Genomic DNA, 22194 nt, shown 5'->3' on the forward strand with positions numbered 1-22194 from the left:
CGGGTAAGCGAATGAGATTTTGAATTAACCAAGAAAAAACCAAATACATGTTCTTGTCGAGGAAGACGAAAAACGAAGAGGACATGAAAGACTTGGAAGTTGACGGTCTTACCTTTCAACAAGTTAGCTCTTTTAAATATCTAGGCATTAATGTAAATAATACAAATAGCATGCACGAGGAAATTAAGCTACGCTTAAAGCTCACAAAGTGTGCGTACTTCGTTATGGTTACATTGTTTAAGTCTAGGTTACTGTCTAGAGAAACTGTACACAATTTATTTAAGACTAATTGCTACATATGAATTCAACACATGGGCCACAACAGGAATTTTAGTTCGTGAAGTTAGCAGTCGGCATTGATTTTAGTTTGCAGTGTATAGTATTAATAACCTCTAAGGGTCATTATGGCGCCTACTTCACCGATTGCTTCGAATGATGATAAATTTAGCAAACTTATTGCTATGATTAATGAGTTAAAAAATTCACAAAGTAAAATCATGTCGTTAATATTATTTTAGAACGAGTAGATAAAATTGATGATCTAGGGTTCATTTACTTCACTGTCATTTAGGCTTCAAAGACACAAGTTTTAAGACACACCCGTATATTAACTTTTAAGTGTTTAGATCTGTACAGTTACATAATAATAATAATATTCAGTGCATCAAACACCTATATTATTTGATAATCATCCAGAGACATATTTTTAGATGGCTAACCAACAATTAATCTTACTAAATGATGATAATTGAAATTTTAAAATAATTTTATTTTTCATTACGTATGATTAATTGAAAAAAAAAATAGCAATAGCAATTTTTTTAGGGTGGAGCGAATACTTATATTATACTTCTATAAACAATAAAATAGTAAATGAAATGTTGACGTTGAGTTTCAATAGAAATTTGAAAATGCATTATTCTAATTTTGGCTATTGTTATTCAGTGCTGCGGATATTATAATATTAATGACGTATTAAATGAAAAATTAGTTCCAATAAAAATGATTTGACAATATTATTATTATTAAGTGTATTATTTAGTTATATCTGCACCAACAGCAATTCGAAAAAAAACTTATATAATAAACTACTTATAAAAACGATCTAACAACACAGAATGTTGAACGTTAAAATAATACGTCTGAAGGCAATATTTTATGTCAATTAATATATGTAAATTTTAAGCATACAAAAGTAGCCCCAGGCGTTATTTAAATTATAAAACAAATTAATAATGTTTCATTCATTAACAAAGTATCTAATCATCGTGCAAATATTATTAAATACAAATACATGGGTAAATTAAATGTAAAATTTCAATAGTTTAAGAATTTACAGCATTGGTTGAAAATTTAGTTTTCATAAGAGTTGGTCTATTTGGGCGTTGTTTAAATATGGATTTATTGCCTTTTTTTTCCGTGGATAAGTAAATTGGTAGTAATGTCAAAATTTCACATTATTTATCTTTTCCATCCATGTACCTAATATGTATAAAAATGATGTCCTTAATATAGGTTTAAGTGGTACAGCCAATCGTCGAGGAGCAAGTTGAAATAGTGGATGTCGACTTAGCGGACCTTATCATCGACGCTTTGCCGGTTGGAGCAGTTGGAGACATTACTAATAAATGACAGTGTTAGGGGTCGTTACTTCAGACAAGAAATCCGTCAACATAACAACGTGTTGGCATTCGCTTCGTTTACCGTCAGCGCCCAAGCCCACAATACAAACCCCAATCATCGTCAACAGTTGGTTGGTCGAGAGCCATGAGTTTTTACAGTGTTTGGTTAAATGTATCATCAGTACAATCACGTCATTCCAGCCGATGATAGTACACCTCGCTATTGTCAGATGTATTTTGTCGACTCGGAAACGGCGAACCGAGCGCGCAGTCAACCGCCACATCAGCAAAAGCAACTTTGGCCGAGTATCATTCGTGATTTAGATATGTTGTTACGGAACATAAATCCATACGCTCAGGTAAGATACATATTATACATTTTTTGGTAATAAAATATAATAATAATTTTGATAATTTGGATTTGTCAATCCCGTTTCACCACACTTCGTATGGTTTCAACAACCCCATTGATCGTATATCTCATGCATGTAACCGGCTTAATAATTTTGATTTGTTTGTATAATGATATTTATATGCACTGTTAACCCGACTCTTTAATCACTATTTAAGGCAAGTGTTACCTTTTCATTAAACTTTTGTTTTATGTTGTATTAATATTTTATATTGTACTAATTTATAATAGTTTTTCTTTCTATTTGTCATTTTTAATTTTATCAATTCGTTCTCTGTTATTTTATTTTACATTTTACTGTACTTGAGCCTACGGGCGTTTATTCAATAAATAAATAAAAAAATAAATAAATATTGATCTTTATTGTAAAAAAATTGCAAACAACACAACATTATTTACAAAAAAAAAGAACAACAGTAACTATTTCTGAGATATGGGTGAATCATTTTATGTAATTATGAACTTCATTATAATATATATATATATATATAATCCATTAATGTCACCGTAACATGAGAGAAGTGTGGCAAAATGAGCGTAGAGAAGCCGCAGCTGACCCATTGCGACAACCGAGAGCCGTGACTATGCAATTTGTCACCGATTCTACTATGGATTTGCGACGAAACAATGCGCCGGCAGCAAATGAGGTGGCAGTCGTCTTTGTTGAGATGGCCTACCGCCAGCCAGAGTTAATTTTGCAGTCTACGATAGAAATGACAATCCTCGAAGGTACCAGTCGCGGACTGTGCACATAGGCTCGATGCACGCCGATCCAGTGGTTTACCCATTGTGTTTCCCATACAGGGAAAGAGGCTGGAATTTTAATACAAGACAAATAGGCCAACGGCAGAACGCCATCCGCACGAGAATAACCGTCACAGATTTTGCGTGTTACCGTTTGGCCGTTCGATACAACGGAAACGACGAATAACGACACCATAAGTTTAGTTTGATTCATGCAGGACGTTTTATGTTGAAGCAATATGCGTGCGATCAGTATATTCGAATGGATGCATAGATGCGTTGAACGATGCTCGGCCTGTCGCAAAACTCTTTTACATCGAAGGTCCTGGAGGCACAGGCAAAACCACTTTATATGGTTGTCTTATATCCACTCTTCGCGGACAAGGCAGAACCGTACTATCGGTAGCTTACATTGGTATTGCTGCCTCGCTAATGGAAGGTGGAATAACGGTACGTTAATTAATATTTCAGGTTTATATAATAACTATATAAAACTCAATTTAAAACTTATCAGTTATTTTAATGTAATTATATTAATTAAATTCATCTGCTAAATTTATTTAAAAAATATAACGCGGGCTTAAATCGTCATGGACTCGCAGTTGCCATTCGGCGGGAAACCATTTTTATTTGTCGGCGACTTCAGACAAATATTACCTGTCGTCCGCAGAGGCACGCGGAGTGATGTCGTGAGGTCTACAATCAAGCCTAATGCGTTGTGGCCGTTGATGCAACAGTTTCGCTTGACGCGTAACATGTGTGCGGGGGGAGACGCTGCGTTTGCCGACTGGCTAGTACAGTTAGGCAACGGAGATCTCCCTTCCGTTGGCGAAATACCTTACTGTGTTGAAATTCCTCCTTGGGTGGTATGTGCCACACCTGTGATTGACTTCGTCTATCCACCGCGAATTTCTTTGGAGAACATTGAAGAATGCATGCGTTCGGAGAATCATACTGTGCCCGAGGAACGACGTATCAATCAAACTATAGTCGCGCAACGTGTCGTGGGACAAGCTAGAGTGTACAATGCTGTGGATACGGCGGTAGCCGATTATCCCGACGAGGTGGCGAATTATCCTGTCGAGTTCTTAAACACGCTTGAACCTGATTGAATGCTATCGTACAGACTTACGTTAAAAGTCGGCGCCATTGTCATATGTTACTTCGCAACTTGGATTCAAAGAGACGATTGTGCAATGGCACAAGAATGGTTATTATGCAATTGCACAGGTACGAATTTAAGGCTAGACTGTTGTCGGGTCGACAAGAGGAAGTAATTATTCCTGTCATACCACTTATGACCAGTGAGGACGGCGACCTACCGTTTAGACTGCGACGAGTTCAGTTCCCTGTACGATTATCATTTGCGATGACTATAAACAAATCACAAGGACAAACTTTTGACCGAGTTGGTCTTTTACTAGCGTCTCCAGTTTTTACACACAGTCAACTATATGTTGCCTTTTCAAGGGTTCGCCACTCAGATTCGGTAAAAGTTCGGCTTAGAGCTGGAACCTACACTACAAAAAACGTTGTTTATAGAGAAGTACTATAATAGTAATTTCCCTTTTTACGCCTGTTCTACAAGGCGGTCCGAGTATTTGCAATCTATGTAAGTACTCGGTGAGGTGGTGTTTTCTTGAAAACCCACCTGCGATAGGTGTCCATACGGGAAACCGGTCGGCAGGTTCGATAGTTGTAGTTGTTGGATCCGCTTACACACACACACACGCATGTAGTGTGTTGGCCACACTGCCTGTGCCGCCACCACCGGTTTACGGGATAGCGTTAATATAACGCATCTCGTCCCACACTCGCTCGTTTTTCTGTCCGGTGTGCGCATCGAACGGTTTTGGTTCACGACGAGAGCGCCGATGTCCATCACCGCCATCTTAGCCTTCGCTATATGGTTTTATGTCGCTAATTAGCAAAAGATTATTTTGTGTTGTTAATCGTCCTAGCGATTCGCGCTTACCCGTGTACGCACTATAGTTAATCGCCCGGACTACACATAGTCGTGTTGTGTTGATAATTGCCCTAGCGATTCGCTCGTAACTTTGTACGCAATATAATAAAATCGCCCATGCGATTCGCCTGCATCCCTGTGCACATTACGCTATAATAAAATCGCCCTGCGATACGCATGCACCCTGGTGCATAATTAAGTCGCCCAGCCGACCGGTGGTGTGTGTCGGAAGATTCCATATGTGTGGTCATCATCAAGTCAACGTCGATACTCGTGCAAGTGATCAATAGTCGATAAGTACCGTAGCATATAATATATTTGTTGTTTTATATTGTTGGGCCGTGTGGCATTAGATTATAAGTATTCTCCCTCCTGTCCCCATTATTTGATAGTTTTACATTGGTATTATCATGTGTTAATACATATAATTATTTATTGCATTTCATTTCTACGTATCTATTTATTGTTCAGTACCGTCTCTTTATCTGCATACCATACAGTTAATTTTATCCCTTTTTATCTCAAGAATCCTTTAACATATTGAAATTGAACCACGCTAATAATCCGACCCAACCCGTCTTATAGATATCCGGGCGGTCGATTAAACAGTAGTGGCTTTATCAAAACAACGGTCGGACGGTGTGGAAAGAATGATCGAAACCTCCACGTGTTTTTTTCTGGATGCGATATGTCATTGTCAACATTCGTAACTAATATCGATCAATTAATATCAATTTGGTTTCAACGGTGTAAACTATTCGATTAAGATTATTAATTGCTCATAATTTTTGTTTCAATATTTGCTTTGATGTTGATGGACGTATAGTTTGCTCATGGCGGTTGTTGACGCGGAATGCAAATTTATTATGGTTGATGATGGAGTAAATGGAAAAAACAGCGATGGGAGTATTTTTGCCAATTCTGTGTTCGATAAAAGGCTTAATGACGAACAATTAGATTTTCCTAATGATAAGTCTTTACTGGGTACCGAAAAACCTATGCCTCGTGTCATTGTAGGAGATGAGGCATTTCCTCTTCATAGAAACCTCGTGAGGCCTTATCCCGGTAAATCGATTTTAAACGACGAGGGAAAAAAGATATTCAAATTATAGGCTACGTCGAGCAAGAAATACAAGTGAAGATGCTTTCGGTATACTAAGTAAACGATTTTGCATATACCAAAGAAGACTTAAGATGAAACCCATACATATAAACAAAGTTGTCAGAGCCACGTGTTGTCTACACAACTTTTTGAAGAAAGATAGCCCTTCGTTATTGGCCAAAATAATAGATGATGAAAGAGATAATACGATCCCTGAAAATGGAGCTCTACGAAATGTAATAAACGTTGGAGATACATTTGCTGGAATTGGTTACGCCACAAAGGACAAATTCATGAAGTACTTTGTGTCACCAAATGGGTCAGTAGAATAGCAAGTTCACGTTGTTCGTGAGGGAAGGCGATACAATTAAAGTATCACAGAACAAAACAGAATGAGAATGTAGTAATAATAAAGTTAAAATAATAATAATACCTGTGGTTTTCAGTGTTTGCCAAATTTCCTCCCTACTATTATCCTTTACAAGATTGTTGTGGTAATTTGAATCAGTGAGGTCATATAGACGCTTGTACTCCTGTACCAGCAGAATTAATTGTTCTTCTGATATGGCCATATCTGTGTCTATAAATAAATTATAAGATATAATATGGATTCATTAGGTTTCCCAGACAAGTTAATGTGTTTGTGTTTATATTTATGTATCGATAATAATACTTATTTTTACACGTATTTTATTTTTAAGCAAATATCTTTTATGCTTCATTTCCAGTTTCTAATGACCTATAGTAATATTTGCTTAAGATTTAATATTGCCGGTATTTCATGCACAATTTGATTAAATTAAATATCTTTTATGCTTCATTTCAAGTTTCCAATGACGTGTAATATTATTTGCTTAAGATTTAATATTGTCGGTATTTCATGCACAATTTGATTAAAATTGAACTTACCTTGACAAAGCGAATTTTCAGTTTAACTTGGTATTATACTTATGCACAATAAAAAAATAACTAATACTTAATATAGTAATTAAAATAATTCTGGTATTTATCTGTGGGTTTTAATTACATAAGTTATCAGTTTTACAAAATATTGATAACATTCCACAGACCCTACAAAATATGGCGGAAAAATAATTTAAACGGAAGACGGTCCCAGTTGCCGCGGCTAGACAAGACTGCCAGATTTCGATTTTACAGAGACAATGTCGTCGAACAGTGTTTATTGTTGTATTTTTTTGAGTTTTAATTTGTTATTGTCATAAGGACATTGCATTTTTTTTTATATTGTTTTATTCTATTTGTATTATTCAAGCCACAGGGGCAATTTGTGAAATTATTGTCATAAGGACATTTGATTTATTTATATTATTCTATTATTAATTTTTGTATATTTAGGATTTATTTAGGTTTAGGTAGCAGCCCTGGCCAGCGGTCTGCAGTATTGTTCATGTGAGTAAACCATTTCTCAAATTGTTATTACTAGTTAAGTTTAAGCGCTTTTTTTTGTGATTGTCTAGACTGATACGTTTCATTATTTGCACTTATTATTGTTATGCTTGTCAGCCACAGGGGCTAAAGGTTAAACTAATTTATTTAGTCAATAATTGTAATTATCGAACTTATTATACACATTGAGTACTAAAATTTAGTTAGCAGACACAGGGTCTACTTTACTAACGTTATTCTAGTCAGCCACAGGGGCTACTTACTAGTTTTAATTATTTAGTTATCAGTGTTGTATGTTCTTTTGTCGTTCCTATTAGTCTAGTCAATTATATTTATTAGTTACCTTAAACGCATTCATTTAGTAGCTGAGTACCACCAAAGGCGTTAATTGTAGTTTGCTCACGTTAAAAGTTCCTATTTTACAATATTTTTTTTTTGCCATTTTGTTTATTATTGAATTATTTATTATCTTTATTTTGTTGAATTATTTTTTATCATTGTGGTTGAAATATATTTTATTATATTATCTTGTGCCAAAAGGGCAGTTAATAATTAGTTTTTTATTACCAAATTTTATATTTTTTATCAACTAATTATTTTCATTGTTGAAATATTATTTGTGCCAAGGAGGCAATTATACATTTAGTGAGTTATTGAAAATATTATTATTAATTATTATTTAAGCCGGCATTTTTCCTTTTTGTCTTAGTTTTAAGTTTTCCCTACACACCCTCACACTCACACAAAATCTCACCTCATAGCTCTCTGGTTTCTGCGTAGGCGATACCTCCCAGTCCCAGTAGAGCTATTCACAACACTACACGCACGCAGCTGACCATTTAGGTCGGTCAGTCAAGCTATCGGGTAAAGCGGCTTATTTTTATCTGCCCCCGGCGCAAACAACATTTATAGTTTAAACATATTAAAATTTAATTTAAGAACATAAAATTATTAATAAAAATCCTTACGAAATAATAAAAAAAAAAATATATATAAATATATTATACCTTAAAAGTATCAATATACAGTCTTTGGATTGTCTTAATTTAATATGTTTGTATAGTAGTAAATAAGTAGAACTCACACAACAATAAAAATACGAAATACAAATTTTATTTTAATTGATAAAATGTTAGTTTAGTTAAATTTATACATAGTCAACTAAACTGTCTTCCTTTTCTTTTAGACATTTGAATAGGGTAAATTGTCATAAAAGGGATGATGATCATTTTCTATGATAGCCTTTAATGCTTATAGGTTATTATAATTTCCTTTATTTATAGGTAATGTACTATTATATAATCGCATAAGCTCACAGGTGTTTGATCTGGATACACGATTATTTTTTGTTTCATTCTAACATTCCCAGTCGTTGACATTTCATTAAAAGAAAAATTGCTGAAAACAATATTAATAAAAAGCCTTCTAAAATAATTAGAAAAGAGCTTTGTAGTTTAGGAGATGATACCCAATTAAGACTCGTTTGTTTTAGATTTGATGGCAGATATGTCATCTAATAATAAAATAGTACAATTTTGCGATTATTTAACAGAAACTTATATGGAAGGAATATTCCCTCCATCTTTGTGGGCATCATTATCAGAAGTTATAACAAATAATGTATGTGAATCTTTCCATTCAAAATGTAATGCAAACTTTTATCATCATCATCCATCACTGTATAAATTTATAGGTGCTCTACAGGATATTCAAGTTGATACATACACACAAATTAGATTGATTACAAATTTGAATTAGATTTGATTATAATTCTACGTTCTACTATAGTCCTCATTCGCTTCTCTAGAATGATCATGTCATCATTTTATTGACATTCTTTTTTAAGAAAAATATAAATTATAGAATATTATAATTATAAAAAAAGGTTTTTAAAACGTCAAATTATCATTACATGTATGTTAATAAAAGATTTTGAAAACTTATTATCACCATTATTTTTATAACAATAAAATATTTTTAAAACGTCAAATTATCATTTTTGAAAAACGTTTCTACATAATAAACACAGTCTAAAATACCATACCAATCATTTATTATTGTAATCACCTATTCAATTTTCAATTAGCAGTATTGAAATGTACATACAATAAGATAATAACTTAACTTAATATTATGTTTTTAATTATAATTTATAGTTAAAGACAAAGATTATATTAATATAAAATAATTAGAATGATTGTTAATATTTTTTCTCAGTCAAACGTTACTAGTTTACAACCTCCGAAAATCAACCTTACACAAATCGTACATCTATAAAAAATTATTCTAACTTAAACAAAAAAAAAAAAAAAAACAGGCTACGAAGCATTTAAGCGTTAGTGAATAAATTGTTTCCAGGTTCAACACGAACCGGTCGCTGATAGAATCAGCCCAGAATTTTTCCTACAGAACGAGCACATCAATCTCAGAAGGACTGTCATATTGTCAAGAAAGAGGAAGACGAAAGACAGAGTCAGAGAGGAGCGGCGGATGCTCTGGCAATCTAGATGGGGTTCATTGATAGGCGAAGGGTGCTGTGCCACCGGCCCAGAAGAAGCCTTCAATTAAAGTTATGAGTATACTTGTGAGCCCGCCTCGCTTAGAGGGAAACGGGTTTTTGTTTGTCTTATTAATTGTTATACTTATCAATAAACGATGCCGCCTGGGAGGAAGTAGTGTGATGTTCCCTGGTGTGTGATGTTAGAGGGGGGAAAAAAAGGTTCAACACGAGCAATGAGCACGATGTGCAAATAATTGATTTTGCCCTGTTACTTAAAAAAATAATTCAGAATTCGGCTTCAACAGTGCATCGTTGCTGACTGTCGCCATTTTAGTGAAGTAATCTTTAAAACTTAATGTAAAAAACTAGATTGTCTATTGAATCGAACAATATAAACCTCATTTCTCTAAGTTTAATAGTTTTTTTTCTACGGCCCTTCAAAACTGATGCATATGTTTTGCCCCACCCTGTATTTACTGATGAAAGTAAATTTAATGTGTTTGGTGAAGATGGACGTCATATTGTATGGAGAAAATCAAACACAGCCTTTTTAAGTCAAAATATTGAATCTACAGTTAAACATGGTGGCGGCAGTGTTTTAGTTTGGGGTTGCATGTCCAGCGCTGGAGTTGGAAATCTCCATTTTATTGAAGGCATTATGAATGCCGACGTATATATACATATTTTGCAATGCAACTTGATGGATAGTGCCACCAAATTAAAGCTGAGAGATACATTTATTTTTCAGCAGGATAATGATCCGAAGCACTCAGCCAATAAAACTAAACATTGGTTGCTGTATAATGCACAACGGCAACTGAAACATTCTCCTCAGTCACCAGATTTTAATCCCATCGAACATCTATGGAGTATATTAGGTAAAGTAATCCTCAAAATTAAAGGCTCGTCAAAAGTTGAGTTCAAGAGAGTAATCCAAGAAAAATTACAGGAAATACCAGAGAAACAACTCAAAATCTAGTACATTCGATGCCTCGGAGACTAGAAGCAGTAATTAAAGCTAAGGGAGGGCATACAAAATATTAAAAGTGATACAAAACATTAATTTTCATACTTTAAAAAGTAATAGCATTTTTTTCTTTGACTGTGTCAATATTTTATCGATTACTAATTTATATTATTATTAAGATCTCTCAGTTTGATTTTTTTTTTGTCAGCATAGAAATAGTTTACATATCAATTATTATTATAATATACAACGGTCATTAAATAAAAATGATTCCTTAAACTGGAAATCCGAAAAAAACACGTGTCAATACTTTTTTACCCACTGTATATGCTCATAAAGTATTATAAGCAAAGTGAACCAAGACAGTCAACGATTTAGCCACAAGTAAACAAGACATATCGAAAGGCGCCGTCGCAATCGACGTCATAATAAAGGAACACAATATTATAACTGTTGACATAAAATATGTATCATAACTATAACAGCGGCAATGCAATATTGCGACGAACAATAATCTACATTCTACACTACACGTATTTGATTATATCGAACAAACGGTAAATCGTCAAACCGAAAACCTCTTCGCCGAACCCAACCCAGCAAAAAAAAAGAGCGGCCGACAGACGACCGAAACCGGCGGCAGTTATGTCAATTTTTGACAATGTTCCGGAAGAGGTCCCATCAATTTGATTATACCTGGATATATTTCAGGTTGTAATCTGTGCACCGTCCGAGGCCACCGGGCAGCGGAATGCCCCAAGAAGAAGGGGCAGGACGGGGGTACTAAAAAGACCCCTACTGCCCCTGCTGAAGGGGCAAATCCCGCTGCAGCCGCCGCCGCCAAAGAGACAGCCGAGGCTACACCTCCCCTAGCCGCCGAGGAAGAAACCACCGTCACCGACCAAGAGGAGCCGTCCAATTAGGGAGGGGGGGGGTAAGGTATTAATTTTTTTTTTTTTTGTTAACTGAATGCATAATATTTCAAGAATATTGTGTCAAAATTTCAAGTCGATCGGAACAAAATTGACGACGTTATGAGTTGTCGGAATTTTATAGCTGCCCGCCGGCCCGAGCGCACTATCGTTAACTTTAAAGCGTTTTTCCCACAACTCAAGTTTTCAAAGTCGGTGACTCTCGTAACTTCAAAACTACTACACCGATCCTTTTGAAGTTTTGAACACTATTTCTGTACATAACTTACGAGGTAACGCTGGAGATTTTTTTTCAAATTTGTTAATATTTTTTATTTTACAATAACAAATTAGCCGATTTTTTTCGCAAAAATCGCGTTTTTCCCATATTTCGTAATTGAACTATGTCATTAACGGTTTGCGAATATATAGTATCAAAACCAACCATTCCATTACGTACAATATTATGGTAGTATAGGAATTTTAATTAATTGTCACTTTATTTTTTCCAGGTTTTTGTTTTTCATCGCACTGGATATTTTTTTAAGTAAGTTTAACAATATTTAATTCAACTGATGTCCCACGGTGAACCTACCTATTGTTTAAAATGGGTTAGGGAAAAAAATATTTAGATATTAAAATAAGTAATTGGTTTTAACGGCAATATTTTCAATTTAAGGTCATTATTTAAGGTTTTAAAAATTTCACTCCTTTCAAAATACTAATTGTTTAGGTTAGTACACTATGACAATTTTATATATTGATTTTTACTGAAAAACTGAATTGTTTTGCTGTTGTCAGTTTTGGAAATTCGCTATAATTATAATGCATTTTCTTACACAGCTTCAAAACCCCTTAGTCTACTAATGTATTTTATAAATACTTCATGTACCTAATTTTATTACTATTAATGTGCTAATACAGTTTTTTGTAAATTTGTTGCAGATCAAAGTTTCATATTAAGTGATACTGTGAATTATACTGACTGTGAATTATACAACTTAATTACAATACTTTTAACTTTATATACTTATATTAATACTATTATTTTAATTATTTGAAGTGTTTTATTTAACTGATTTTGTTTTTTTGAGAGATTTTTTAAACAAACAGTGTTTATTATTTTTTTTTTTTACCAGTTGGTAAATTTTTTTTCTTCTATTAATTTGTATTTATTTTGTTTTTATTTTTTTGTAGGTTTGAGTAGTTAACGTTTACTCTCTTGTGCTGCATTTACGTTGCTTACGCATAAGATATTTTAAAAGAGTAGTTAACGTTTACTCTGTGGTTTGGCATTTACGTTGCTTGAATACATAATTTTAAAAGAGGAGTTTTGCCTACTGTAACGGTCACATTTCGCCCGACCGTTACTTCGCGCCCCGAACCTATGGACACATCACTAATGACCTAATTAGGTAGGGAGCGCTGACACACTGAGATGACATTCGCGTATCATCTAATTAACCAGTCGAGATTTACCATCACGCGCCTACGCATCCATACAGCCTTCTTGATTATTATTTGTGTACCTTAATTCGCCTACGGTTATCACCGGTCATCTCTGTGTGCGCACCGCTCGACTCCGGTCTGATCCCAATCATCACCAGCCAGTATTCAGGTCAGACTGTGTATATATATATATATATTGCATATTTTGTATATTTATTTGCCACTGCTTTTTAGTTATTAATAAATACTTTGTAGCCTGCATAACCTGAGTGTCGACTACCGTTATTTTAGTGTGATCGCCCGTTAAGCTCCTCGGGCGATATAGTAAATTTATAAAGGAGACTTTAGGGTTACTTAGGCGTAAAGCGGACTAGCCAACCGTTTCCCGTCAGGGGCCGTCTACTTTAACCTTATCGACGAGCACTCAGACTAGTTTGGTAAGCTAGTCAAGTAGCGACGTTACAATTTGGTGGAGGCGCCGGGCAGATTTTCAAAATAGATTCCTGAACTATTAATTTGCGTATTTGTATAGTGGCTATTTTGCCCCAACCCTAATACTACTAAGTGCGTGATAATGGAAATCAAAGATATTACTCGCGCCATTCTAATTGGACAACAAAGGGGCAAAGTATTAACACGAAATATTGAATAATCGTAAATGTCAAAAATTGACTTACTAAGTTATCCGTGAAGTTAAATTTTCCAAAAAAAAAATCCGTATATGTAGTTGCGCGAAAACACCGATATGTAGTACGGTAACGAAAGGAGTAAATGTCTTGAAATAAGGTCTGACTAAAATATTATTTTAAAAAAAAAATAATAAAATTGTTAACGACACTAAGTAATGTAATTAAAATTTACAATACGGTAAACGAATAAAATCAATAAAATAAAAGTTATTAAAGTTTAGATCCGTAAACACCGGTCGTATAAAATTAAATGTATTTAAGCGCACAAAAGAAAAATAAAATAAAAAGAGAATAAATTGAAGTTAAGTACGATAATTCTCGACGCGAAGTTCTGTTGATAAAAGTAGTGTAGTGAACAGGGCGATGAGAACGACTGATCGTGAGACGCTCCTGTATCTAGCGAGAGCCACGGCTACTGGCTTACCGGTAAACAGAAGTGTTTACCAAGCATTTCATTGTCTTTTCCCATCAAACGCGTTGCTACTGCCTGGGAAAATTTCATTGTCCCTATCAAATTTCGCTTTGGTAATTTATTCGTTATGATTGAAAAAAAAACAAATATTGTAGCGTACATATAGCGTGAGAATTATTTTTATTTGATAATGGTAAAAATTTAACGGCTTTGTGCCGAACAAAATTAGGGAAGTGCTGAAAGTGAAAATAGAATAATATAAAATTATTAATTTATTAATTTTCCCGAGAGTTGTATGGCTTGATTTGGTCTACATGGACTGGTGCATCCACCAGTTGGCCATGTTTTGGTAACTTAACTAAATAGCTGTAAGGGCCTAACTTCTTCATTACTTCATAGGGGCCTTCGTAGCGATTAGAGAACTTATTGTCACGTACAGGGACTTTTACCAAAATTTTTTCACCTATGTTATATGAAATATTATTATCCAAATTAGTTTTCTTCAAATCAGACTTTAACGCTGCATTTTTTATAATTTCTGGTAATGTTTTCCTAACATGCTTTATCTTATCTATTTCTGATATAATGTTTTCATCGGTGGGTGGTATAAGCGCGATATCGTAAATGCTTTTCGGGTTATACGCGTGCAATAAATAGTGCGGTGTATATTGCGTTATTTCATGCTTGGAAGTGTTATAAGCGAAAACTATATAAGGTAGATAGTCAACCCACTTATTATTTTCTTGTACGTACGGTGCTAACATGTCAATTAAGGTTTGGTTCTGTCTCTCTACTTGTCCTTGCGAAGTCGGTTTGAAAGGTATTCCGAATTTCTTATCAATGTGTAGGGCTTCTAAAAGCTCAACCACTACTTTTGCAGAAAAATGTGTACCGTTGTCACTTCGAACGATTTTCATTGGGCCGTACTTTAAAATGAATTCTAATAGAAATTTAACTGTGGACCTAGCGTTTGCGTGCTGATAAGCTTTGGCTACACAATATTTAGATACGCGATCAGTAGCGACTAAAATGTATTTATTACCCCTTGAACTTTGTAGAGGTCCTACATAATCCAAATAAATTTCTTGCATAACCTCCCCTTTATCCAACGGATAATGCCCTATCTTAGGTGGTTTAGGCTGTTTGTGGGGTTTTCGTTTTTGGCACGCGGAACAAGATAAAACATAATTTTTAATGTCTTTGCGCATCTTAGGCCAAAAATATTTTTCTTTTATTTTAGTATAAGTCCTACTAAAACCTAAATGCGCGCTTAGGGGACTATCATGATTCTCCCTAATAATATCATTAATATATTTACTAGGTAATGCCAATGTTAATTTATTGGAATTTGTATAATTCGACTTATAGTATAAAACGTTGTTATTCTTAAATAAGTAATTCTTAGCTTTACTTAACCATTTTTGATCGCTTAGATCAGGGTACCTAACGGCTGTTATAATATGCTGTAAATATGCATCATTAGCCTGATCAGATTCTATATTTATAGGTTGAACTAAATTAACATCTAAAATGTCGTCAAATTCATTATTATCTTCAAAACCTAATTTATCGTCGCAAGGATAACGTGAAAGATGATCTGCAGCCCTATTAAAAATGCCTTGTTTATATATAATATTAATGTCATAGCCCATTAATTTTGTTTTTAATCGCTTTACCACATCCGACTCTGTTTTTATCTTAAGTAAACCCGTTAAGTTCTTATGGTCAGTCCAGACCTCGACTTTTCTCCCGTGAACGTACTGGCGAAAAGTTGTAAAAGCAAAGTGTAGCGCTAAAACCTCAATTTCCATGGCGCTATAATTATGTTCTGACGCGCTTAACTTTTTTGAAGCATATGCCACAGGGTGTATTTCATTATTTGAATTCCTTTGGCTTAAGATAGTCCCTAGCCCTAACTTAGAACCATCTGAAATAATAATGGTTTGACAGCTTTCATCGAAATGCGCGAGAACCGGTTTGCTTGTCAATTTATCTTTAAGTTCCTGAAAAGCTAAGTCGTGCTCGTGTTTCCACGCTATAGGCGATTTTTTATTTTTAAAAGTTCCTTTAGTTAGGTCAGTTAATGGCTTAGCTATCTTACTATAGCTAACCACGAATCTACGAAAGAAGTTGGCGAGGCCCAAAAATGATCTTAGCTGCTTAATTGTGCGCGGGGTGGGAAACTTTCTTATAGACTCTAATCCTTCATCAGTCGGTCTGATACCCCTAGTGTCAATAATATTGCCTAAAATTTTTATTTCTTGATAGCCGAACTTACATTTGGAAGGCTTTAGTTTTAAATTATACTTTAAGAAGCGCTCAAAAGTTAATTCTAACGAAATCAAATGGTCATCAAAAGTTTTCCCGTAGGCGACGGTGTCGTCGATATAATTCACTACATGCTTATACATTAAACCTGCTAGTATTCTACACGCCGCGCCTTGATAGATTTCTACTGCATTACATATTCCCATTGGTAACACGCGAAAAGCATAATGGCCCGTTGCTGTCGAATATGCGGTAAAAGCTCGCGAGTTTTCGGCCAACGGTATCTGATAATAACCTGCGTTTGCGTCCATACATGAAAAGTATTGGTTTCCGCCTAATGTATCGTAAATATTTTGAATCAGCGGCACTGGAAAACTTTCCTTATAAATAATAGAATTAAGTTGTCTATAGTCTAAAACCATTCGATATTCTCGCGGGATTGACGCATGCTTATTACCTTGGGGCATATTTTTACCTACTAAAAATACAGGATTAGAATATGGACTATTTGATTTTTCAATAATACCGGCTTTTAGTAATTCCTGTGTCTGTCTTTCAACTTCATCTCTTTCGACGCGGCTTAACTTAAAATTAGGGATGTTAATTATCCTATCACTTGATAATTTAAATTCAACGGGTTTGATTCTCACTTCCCCTAAATCATACTTAGATTTAGAAAAAATTGCGCTATATTTGGTTAAAAGGACATGCATTTTTTTATATTGTAAATCGGATAGCGCCGGGTTGATATCAAATTCTATGTTGGGAACACTTTCATCGCGTGGGGCCCGTTCGCGGAATTTATTACTGACCGTTAGCGCCTGCTCTGTGACGCGCGCGTCCTGAGTACAATCGTCGTGTCGAATTTCGTCTGGACCGTTACCATTTACAATATTGTTCTCACAAGTGTAGTCATGATTTTTAATTCGTTGTTTTAATATTTGCTTTCTGACGGTTAAATCATCGTAATCATTTATTATAGTTATTGTTTGAAATTCATTAATTTTATTAGCGTCGGGTTTGAACATAAGAGGTGTCCAATGACGGTGTGAGAACAATATCATAACGTAATTGCGATTTGGTTTTGAAAAGGCAATGGTACCTTCTTCATATGCCCTATCGGATTTCGATATAACAATTAAGTTATAATTAAAAAAATCGGCTACTGCAGCGAGATCTTCTGCTTCTAACCACACGGCAGTTTTTTCAAACTGTATTTCCAATAATTCCATAATATCGTGAGAACTAACTTCTACATACTGCTCATTTAATACGCTAACGAGTGCATTGACTCCACAATAACCGTCGCGAGGGATTTGCGCTAATACACAGGCCGATGTTGCCATTTCTTGTATTCTTTCCCTGTCATCGAAATTTGAATTGTTCATCTCATTTACAACGGTGTTAACTGTATTGTCATTACCGCTAAGAAAATTGATTTGTATTTTTTCATTATTAACATTAAGTTCTATTTTAGAATCAGCGAAATTAATAATTCCCTTAAATTTATTTAAAAAGTCCACCCCTAAAAGACTGTTACAATTCAAATTTTGGACGACCGCGCATTGTATTTTTACAAGTATACCGTTGAAATATACTTCTATGACTGTTCTACCAATCAATTGTAATTTTTCTCCATTAGCAGCATATAATTGTGTCGCGCCATAGGATTTAATTACTTGTTCTTTTGGAAGTATCTTATCACTAACAACACTGACGCTCGCTCCACTGTCCAAAACAAACTTATATAATACATTATTTAGACTGCCTATTATTACTGGGTCTTTCCCTATATAATTTACATCATTAAATATACAACTACTTATGCGCTCTATTTGGGGGGGGGTTATCTAAAGTTGCTTGATTTACATTAAAGTCAGGTTTTTGAGAATGTTTAGTATCAAAACTCGACCTGGCTTCCGGGTTTTGACCCATTAGTTTTTTGCGTTGCTTTGCTGATCGCCCGAGTTATTATCTCTATCGTCTCTCCTGTCATTGTTCTTAAAACGCGAGTTATAGTTTTTTGAATTGCGCCTATCAAAGTCATCCTCATGACTATCCGAAAAATTTCTGTTTCTACCCCTATCGTCTCCATTATCGCGTCTTGTATCCCTATAATTTTCGTTGTTATTATTACGATTATTGTAATTTCTACCGCCGCTATTACCGCTAGATCTGTTATTATTACCATTATTATTGTTATTGTAATTACGATTCCGGTTATTATTACCGTTATCGTCATCTCTAGGCCTGTTACTGTTATCTGAATTATTGTTATTGTTAAAATTGCGGTTCCTAAAATTATTACCATTATATCTGTTGTTATTGTTGTAGTTCCTATTTCTGGAATTGTTATCGCTAGCCCTATTATAATTGTTATAATTGCGGTCCCTAGTATTGTTACTATTATTATTAGGATTGCCCCTAAAGTTACCAGTATTATTAGAGTTGCCTCTAAAATTACCATTATTTCTAAATGGTCTGTTATTTATGCTTGCTTTGACCCTCTCAAGCTCTTCCTTCAACTGTCTTACCTCATCACTGCTATTGCTTTCTCTGCCGACCCTGAGTTTCTCAATCTCTTTCCTTAAAATTTCAATTTCGCTTTCATTATTATTTATTGCTACCATGTCCGCTTCATATGTCCTAATATTCGCTGTTATCTTGTCGACCGTAGAGTTATCCATGGCATATATTCTCCAATACACTTCCTGAGGTAATCCTTTCATAATTATCTTACTGATATCTTTCTGGCTCATATTTTCATCCACTCGCTTACACTCTCCCAGCACTCTCAAAATATAACTCTGTAATGATTCCTCTGGCCGTTTTTTCCTCCTATTCAGATTCTCTCTCAAAAGCGCGCGTTGTTCCTCGGAATCATAGTAATCCGCGAACACCTTTTTTAAAATTGACCAAGTTAAGCTCCCAGTTTCACTCTCTATCTTCTCAAATAAAATTTTCGCCTCTTCCCTAAGATACAGTGGGAACATGATTAATTTTTGGCTGTCACCCCATACATTTGCGGCCGAGATTCTTTCGAAATCCTTAAAATACTCGTTAACATCTTCGGTCATCCGACCGGAGAAACTTTGCGGTGTAATACTCATTTTTACTTTTGGTGCGCCGCTTATGAATCGTCCTGCCTCAGGACTTTTTTTATTACTTTCGGAAAATTTAGACGCTTCCGCTGATGTAGATGGCTTATCAGTTGCGGGCGTGTCTGTCTTATTATCAGAAGGGATTACAGTATTATCTAAGTCGTCAGACGATGTGGTACTATCAGAAGTGTCAGATATGTAACTATGGGGTTTAGCTTCCAAAACCTTATCTAGATTATCACTATCACTGTCCTCGTCCGAATTATGCGCGTCTACCAAAGGATTTTGCTTAAATGTCTCCCTTAACCTATTTTTTAAGACCCCTATTAGAGAAGATACTGGCGCTTCTTCTCCTAATTGCGCTAATATATTGATAAGATCGTTTTTCGTACAGTACCGATACAAATAACCCTTCTTATCTTGTTTCAGTAAACTAATTTTTTCAGCTAATGACCTATTATGAAATTGTGATAAAGTGTACTTTGCAGTACTAACGGCTTTTAACACAACAAACTTGTCGTATTTATGAATAGGCACACTAACAAATGGAGTTTTAATATTCCTACAAACTTGTAACGCTTCTAGAGTATTAATTTGTTTTGCCTGTTTAAAATGCTCAACTAAATCTGATGCCGATATGTCTTGGACATCAACGTTGCGATCAAAACCTAATATTCCCCACGATCGCGAATTTATACGAATCGTTTGATTATTTTCAACCCTTTTAATATAATAATTATACAGCGTCATATGTTACATATTAATCAAAATAATAAAAATGTATATTAAAAATAAAATCGTAAATTGTATTTAAGTGTGTTACTTAATGTCCAATATGACTAATAATTGTATTATAAAATATTTACTGTATTATGTATACAATGACATGAATTTAATAATTAATTTGCTGTATAATATGTCGCCTTATAATTTTTTTTAATTCTCCAAAGCAATTTGTACCCTAAATTACAAACCTCTACACAACCTGAGGGTAATACGTATATATTTAGTGTAGTTGTTTGGGGATCGTGTCCGTAGTCTCAAAAAATGGGCTCTCCCCTAGAGTAGAAATAAAACTAACGGAAAACGGCGCCTCACATAAAATAAACATAAAATAAAAACATACACATACACATACGTTACACTACTCTTTAGTTTGTCATTTACGTTGTCTGAACTCAAACGAATTAAAAACATTTTTAAACATGAGTTTTAATAGTAAAATGAATGAAGTCGCTCAGTATGTGCGTACTGAATATGCAAAGTTAGATTTCAACGACGTGTCAGCGTCGCATAGCTGTGTTAATGGTATTTGTAGTATAGTTTTTAAAAAAAACAATGATAAGAACTTAAAAAGACTTGTAGTTAAGCATTTGTGAAATGAAAATTCATCTCTTAGAAAACATATAAATAATAATGCTGATATCAGCAACGATTGTTGCTCTTCGTTTAATGAAAGTGTGACCTTTAAACTAAAGAATATATTGGAAACGTCCAATTTTTCATCGACCGATTTAAAAAAATTCGATGGTCCTGTAGTTGACGATATTTGTAGACAGTTAAAAGTCAAACTTGATTACAGTAATAAAAAGTCTGTACCCAGAAAATGTCTTAAATCGTTTGACATTTCTAATAATATTAATACTGAGGAAATGAATAAGTCTAACGATAAAAGTACCGGTGAGGCAAGTTCAAAAGACATTTCTAGTTTTGTTACTAATAACAGAAACGAAATGGAATTTGTAGTGTTAGACAATTTAGATATGGCTATATCAACACCTGACATTACTTTATTATCTTTTGACGAGAACGATATCACCGATAGTAGTTCGGTAAATAAATCTGGTCTAAACGATGTTACGCCGGAGAAATCTGTTAACAGCAGCTATCAAACGGTAGTACCCAAAAACGAAATATCTATGATAACGCTCAAAAACCGTTTATTGATATTACTGATGGAGCTATTATTCATAGTACTCCTGTAACAAATTATAAGAGAACAGCTGGTGATAATGATGTCACCCCGGTAAAACAAATTAAAAAAAATTATGATAAAGTGCCGACACCATTGAAAAAAAAACTCCTGTTAAACTTGAAGTTGTTCTACCCATGAACTCAAAAAACTGTGTTGATCCTATTCTCACTTTCAATAAAGTCGATGTGTACGAGGGTCAATTTGTAATTCTGAAAGAGCAGTGGTCGCTCATTAGTGGCTTTAATAGCAAAGGCGATATCAAAGTGATAGGAAAACAGGTATGCAAGTATTATTAGGAAGCTCATAAGAACAGTTAATAACACAAGTGTTCTGGCTACGAAATCGGTGAACCCCGGTAAATCGCATTGCATTGCTTATATGTATTGTAAACATTCCGGTTGTAAAACGTTTAAACTGAAATGTGTGCCTGGACTACGTGAAACTGTTGTTCATGTGTACAGTTCTAATATTAATTTCAACCATGATCCCGCGTCTGGCCTAACATGTCACGTCAAAGGCGTGCAACGAGATTTATTTCGAGAGAGCTTAATTAAAACCAAAGCTTTTGTACATACTTCTGAAGCTATTAAGAACGCTTCGACGGCCCAAATAGTATGTGGGAACTTACAAGACATTAAATCCGGTGACGTTGTAAGGAAAACCAGGTCA

General features: G+C 34.6%; 1 pseudogene; it reads left to right on the forward strand.

The window, feature by feature from the left end:
• Positions 1 to 3368: 3368 nt before the first annotated feature.
• Positions 3369 to 11643, forward strand: LOC126839736 (uncharacterized; annotated as a pseudogene).
• The last annotated feature ends 10551 nt before the right edge of the window (positions 11644 to 22194 follow it).

The sequence above is a fragment of the Adelges cooleyi genome, unplaced genomic scaffold, assembly GCF_023614345.1.
Source record: "Adelges cooleyi isolate 19-005CV unplaced genomic scaffold, UGA_ACOO_1.1 ACOO_flye_CR_arks_rails_tigmint_CR_PRNA_307, whole genome shotgun sequence".
NCBI classification, from domain to species: Eukaryota; Metazoa; Arthropoda; class Insecta; order Hemiptera; family Adelgidae; genus Adelges; species Adelges cooleyi.